Source organism: Vidua chalybeata, chromosome 1, assembly GCF_026979565.1.
Source record: "Vidua chalybeata isolate OUT-0048 chromosome 1, bVidCha1 merged haplotype, whole genome shotgun sequence".
Classification (NCBI taxonomy): Eukaryota; Metazoa; Chordata; class Aves; order Passeriformes; family Viduidae; genus Vidua; species Vidua chalybeata.
In genome coordinates this window covers 47,705,171-47,711,170 of record NC_071530.1, presented here as the reverse complement: position 1 = coordinate 47,711,170, position 6,000 = coordinate 47,705,171, and the positions used below count along the sequence as shown (strand labels likewise).

General features: G+C 47.2%; 1 protein-coding gene across 3 annotated transcripts in view; it reads left to right on the top strand.

Moving 5' to 3' along the window:
- The first annotated feature begins 3,419 nt into the window (after nucleotides 1–3,419).
- ELMO1 (engulfment and cell motility 1) overlaps nucleotides 3,420–6,000 on the top strand; it is a 302,773-nt gene continuing 300,192 nt past the window's right edge. The window contains exons 1-2 of one of the 3 annotated variants that reach the window (XM_053942149.1): nucleotides 3,420–3,500; nucleotides 4,595–4,665. The gene's annotated coding sequence lies outside the window, so the exon portion shown is untranslated. Of the gene's footprint in view, nucleotides 3,501–3,911; nucleotides 4,041–4,349; nucleotides 4,365–4,594; nucleotides 4,666–6,000 lie in introns of those variants that run through there. The other 2 variants (XM_053942139.1, XM_053942157.1) reach the window with 2 other exon arrangements.

Sequence of the window (6,000 nt, the reverse complement as noted above, 5' to 3'; positions counted from 1 at the left end):
TAGACAAAATATTCTCATTCAAATACAATACATTGTATTGTTAAAATAAAGGGAAATTTATCTGTGGATTCTAAAATGTAAAAATGTAATAATGATTCTTTATCTTGTTTCTATATGAGGGATAGCATTGTGGTATGCTTTAATGGTTATGAACAAGGTTCTGAAGGTAATTACTTATACACCATTAAAATACTGGTATTCATAAAGTCTATAAGCACACTAAAATCCAACCATCTTTCCTATTGGGTGTAACAAAGGCAATTTTGGATAATTTTTGCATCAGGAGAGTTTTGGCCAGAAGTACTATAACAAAACTTTTTCAAAAATTGTCAGGAACTCTTTTATCTCAGGATCGAAGGTGTTCACTGTCAGAAGTGACTAATGGCTTTGATGATTTCTACAGTTTTGGGGTCAGTCAAGGGGAGATTTCAATAGGCTGGATTTCTAGAGGTGATTAGCACCTACAGGACTGTCCTGAAATATCTTTGTTGTCAGCACAGCCATATAGTAGTTCTTCCTGGATTCTTTTATCTATCTATCTATCTATCTATCTATCTATCTATCTATCTATCTATCCATTTACGTCTCTTTAAGGTTGTAGCTGAAATAGGCACACAAATGAAAATGTTTCATTCTTGGTGTTTTCTGTTCCTGCACTCCCTCTTCTGGCTTTCTAGAATTATCTAGCAAACACCTTATGCCCATGTCTTATGAGCCACTCTGATTTTGGCTGTAAAAGCATCAGCTGTAAAGTTAAGGTGCACTTTCATAGCAGACATCAGAAAAGGGACTATTACTAAATAAATCAGGAAATAACCACAGCACCCAAGTGCTCCTGTACATATCTATCCTGAGTAGAGGTTCCCTGGACTTTTGGAGACCAAAAGTAATCCCAATTTTGGTGCAATTGCTGCCATACTATGGATATTTGATAGGAATAGGTATAAAGAGAAGGTTTTATTGGAGTGTGCTCCCCAGTTTTCTAGCTTGTTCTCTTGAAATGTGCAGTAGAATTTTGCATTGAATTTTTTCCCCAGAAACTAGTAGAATTTTTTTCACAAGTTTTCTTTTAAACTGTGTTACAATAGCACTGGTAAATTACCATTCTCCTGCACTGCTCAAAATCCAACTATTATGGTAATATACAGCTGAAATCAATTTTAATGATTTTTGTTGCTGAGTGTGAGAGAAAATTGAAACATTTGAAATTGAAAATTGAATTCAATTCAATTCAATTCTTCAATTGAAAATTGAAGAATGAAATTTTTGCATTTTAAATATTGTTCACTCTTAATATTCTTCCAAACATCTTTTTGAACACCGTATATCTGTATGTTTACCTCCCTTGTGACCATACTGGAAAACAGGTCTGAGCCAATATTGGAAAATGAAATAAACAACACCTTCTTGCACACCGTATGTTATATTTACAATGCCCTTTTCTAAGTTGTAAATACTCTGGTTTCTATGTGAAGCACCAAAATACATGTAACAAATGCAGGGGAAAAGTCTCAGGACTATGGAAACTGTTCAAATGCAAACTTAATCACCCTTTACTTGCTGTTAATATTATCCCTCTTTCAATAAACCTTTTGCATCTGTGAGAAATTCTTGAGATGGTTTGATAAGTGTTTTCAGTGTATTTAATAAGAAATATATTACATATGGACCTCACATTTTCAGTGCTGGAGTTCTACCTTAATAAAGCAACATGAAAATGTGATTAAAAATGTATATTTAATACAGGAACCAGCATATTCATGTCACTATGCAAAGTCCAGCTTCTCCATGAATTTCAGTGCTCCAGGTGGTCCTAAAACTCAATGGCTTTACAGAAATGTTCCTTTATTAAAGGGAATTGCTGCCATGGTGAAGTTTTAGGATTCAGAATGATGATGTTTGCTGCCCGGCTCCGCCAGTGTTCATTGCTGTCACCTGTGCCACACACCTGCCTGAAAGCTGCCAGAGAAGGGGGGACTGGGCAGGCAGTTTCTATGTGCATGAAAAGGAGCTTCCATGGTTTTGGGGTCTACTCTTAGCCCCTGTCACTTAGTGGAATCTCTGCTCTAGTCCTATAAAAACAGTCATCTGTGACTCAGGTGAGTCATGCCATTTATTGCCTCACACTGGCGCATTTGCTCAGATCTAACACAAAGTGTTTAGATCTGGTGTATTGCTGTCATGGTGCATTACAGTCTAAGGAAGGAACAAAGTCTCCTTCCTCTTCTGGAAAGCCCACAGCAATTCTGCTGGGTATAAAATCCTAGTAAGTGGCTGTGGGACTTTCAGAGCAATGAGCCTCTTAAATATCAGCTGATGCATAACAGTGTTATTGTGGTTTGAGGACTTGGGTGTTGCAGAAGAGTGGTTTTATGGGAAATCACTGGGAATTATTACCCTGCATAAAGATCCTCTTGTACATAATTAGATGCAAGATTAGAATCAGTAATTCTGCAGGTTTTGGTCTTCATGTATGATGGGATAGTTCCCAATAAGTAAATTTTGTTACACCACACAATAAAAGTTGCCATACCACAGCCAGGCTTCGTGGCTATCAGTTCTTACCAAAATGAAATGTACAGGACTTCATAAGAAAAAATAAAATAAAGAAAACAAACATCATCCTCACTATCTGGTGTTAGAAGATATAATTCGATAGTTTGCAGGGTCACATAGCCTGTGTAGTTCAGACAGTAACTGTGGGTTAAGGCATTAAAGAAAAATAAAACAAAGCTTATTGATCACTTTTTTTTTTTTTTTTTTTTTTTTTCGGGGAGACGGAGAACAAAATCAGAGCTCTGATTTTGACTTTTCCAGCGAGCAAAAGCCACGAGTTCGGCACTCGTCTCTCCCCGGCGCTAGCGGGCCGCGGGGATGCTGAAGCGCCAGGGCCTGGGCAGCAGCTGGTACCCAGCGGCGGAGCCAGGCACGGGTGCGGAGCGGGGCTGCGGCCGCCCCCTCCCGGCGGGGCCCCGGCCCGGAGCGGCCCGGCTGGGCTGGGCTCCCCCGGAGGCTCGCTCGCTTCGGGGGCGAACAGACGTGCGCCGCAGCGTGCCCGCTGCAGGGCTGCTCAGCGGCGGCGGCTCCCTGGGAAGAGAAGCGGCATCGAAACACAAATAGCTTATTCCAAAGGCAAGGCGGTTGTCTCAAATCCCTCGTTTAGGAGCTGCAGGTGGGGGAACACCAGCCGCACCCCAGCGCGGGGGAAGCAGAGCGGCAGCGGGCGGAGGCGGGAGCGGGTGTCGACCCCTGCACGCAGGTGCTGCCGATCCGCGGGACCCCTCGGCGGCGGCCGGCCCGGGGCTGCACATCGCGGCCCGGCCAGCAGGAGGAAGGAAGAGGAAGTGAGAGCGGCGGGTGCCTGTGCGAGCCCCGGGATGGGATAGTGCCGGGGGCAGCCCAGCGCACCGCACTGAGGCGGCGGCGCGGAGCGGAGCGCAGCTCCCGCGGCCGAGCGGCCCCGCTGTGCGGCGGGGCGGGGGACGCTGCCCACGCCGGAGGTAGGAGAGTCTCGGTCCGGCGCGGGGACGCGGCAGCGGCTCTGGCCGGGCGGTGCGGGGGAGTGCGGAGAGGCACGGAGGGCAGCCGGGGAGGAGGAACGGGACGGGGCAGGCGGCTGGAGAGCTCCGCACCTGCCCGGGCGAGCGCCGCAGCCGATCCCTGCGGCGGGAGGTGCGGGGCGGGGGGCGGCCGCCGTCGCTGCGAGAAAGAGGAAGCGCAGCGCTGTGCTTGTCAGTGCGGCGGGGCCTCGGACGGCGGCTGTCGGCGGGGGGGCGGCCCAGCCCGACCCGCCTCGCCTCGCACAGCGGCTCCTCCCGCCGCCCTGCCCTCTCCGCCGGCCGCTGCTGCCACAGCCTCCCGGTTCTCCCCGCCACCACTTGGCCGGCACCTCCTTCTCCGCCACCACCTCCTCCTGCTCCGTCCTCTCCTCAGCCCCCTCCCGTGTCCCGGGCAGCCCTGCCCGGCACCGGCCGCTCCTGGTGGCCGGAGGCCGCCGGCGAGGGGAGCGGACGGGAGCCGCGCACCTCCGGGCGCGGGGGGTGAGTGGTGGCGGGGCCTCGCCCGATCCGGCGGGACCGGCGCGTCGCTGCGCGGGGGCGGGAGGCCGAGGGGCGGGGGGCGGCGTGCGGGGCAGCGGCTGCGGCCGGACCCGTGGGGGTTAATGCGCGGGGTCAGGCCCGGGCGGAGACTGCGGCCGCAGCAAGTGTCCGCACCGCCGCGGGCGCCGCTCAGGAGGAGAAGCCTCAACTTTGAAGCAAGTGCATCCCCGCAGGCAGCCAGCCCCGAGCTCGGCGCTGGTACCCAGCCGCCGCCTCCGAGGGCATGCCTCCCCCTCGACCCGACAGCCGAGAGCTTCTTAGGGGGTGGGAGGGGGTGCGTGTGCTCATTTTCCTAAGTTTATGCTCACACAAGTGATCAAACCGCTGATGAATTTCAGATGAAATGATTGTTCTGAAATGTGGGTGGTAATTATGCAAAGCCACAGTGTGCAATCTTGTAAAGCAAGTGGGTACTGGGTCTAAAAAGTTACATTTGTGAAGTTTTTTGGCTCAAAGCCTTTGTAAAGTTTATTTTGAATATCTTTTCCTTGCAGAACTAATACAACTGTTCAGCTCTCCCCTGAGAATGGTGTAAAGTAAATATAGGAGTTCCTGAAAAATAACAGTGAGTACATTTCAAATCAGCAACGTTTTGTTGTTAACTTTATAAGAATATCTCTTAACCCGCCAAGGCTCAAAATGTGTAACAAACACAGAGAGAATGCCAACGATAATAACAGTGCAGGAAATGTACCGTGTGTTAATTGCTTTAGTATAAACATGGTTGTCTATGAGCTGTGTTTCATGATGCTGCAGTTATGGTGCAATTTCAGCCAGGGATGTTTTGAAGTGTATTCATTAGCAAATAGGTTTTCTTTTGCTTTTATCCCTCAGCTGCCTGATTGTCCTTTGTCTTTTGGGAAGAGAGGGAAACTGAGTAAGAACTGTGCTGAGTCCTGTATCTATGACTGGGGATGTTGTTTCCTCCTCTTTCTCCTTGTCTGTTTCTCCTCCTTTCCCCCAAATGCATGCACACATGCATGCCATCTCATCTTCAGTTATATAATCTTGTAGACATTTATGGATCATTCATTGTTCACATTAGTCCCATTCTTTCCATGTCATTCCTGCTTGATTGAGTGGCTTAGGCAGAATATTACAGAGGAAAGAAAATACATTGAAATTTACATGAAGTTCTTCCAGTTTGAACTGCAAGTTTGCTTTTTTTTTAAGGTTTTCTTTCCCTGATTCCCACCTTTTTTACTTTTTTTTTTTTTTTTCCCTTTTTCTTTTTTTAGCTGTATAAGTAGGTGGTAAGGATCTAATCTGATGACCGGTAACTAGATAGGGAGGAGGAACAGCAGCGGTGACAGCTTGCTGGTAAAAGTCCCTCTTGTGTACTGTTAGCAAAATATCCATTAACACACATCATAAAGCTGTTAAAAGTACTGCAGCAGCTTTTAAAACTCACTAGTCAGAGAAAAGAAAGATTAGTACCATTAAAACAGGAACATGATGTAAAATGGATATTAGTAAAAGATACTGTCAGTGCAGTCTGTGGATCTGAGTGTGTGAATTGACTCGTCCAAAGGCAAACTTGAATCACAATCTATTCATGCTGGAAAGGTTGCACAGGGGTAGTTGACTTTCTTTTCTCTCTCTTTGTAATCTCTTTGAAACTCACTGTGTGCTACAATACACCTGCCTCTCTGTAGTTTGCAACTTTGCTTTGAGTATTATTGTCTGAGGATTTGTTCTAATGAAGGATTGGCTGATGGGTGGGGAGGGGGTAGAGGAAAGAAAACTGGTTTCTATACTTACAATTTTGATATTTTTCCTTATATTCTCCATATGCCAGGAAAAAATGACTAGGTGAAGAGTTCAGATTTTGCTGAGGGGAGAGTAAAAACTCTTACCTGCTTACATTGTAGCAGTCTTGGTAACCAAAAGTATCTGCAGT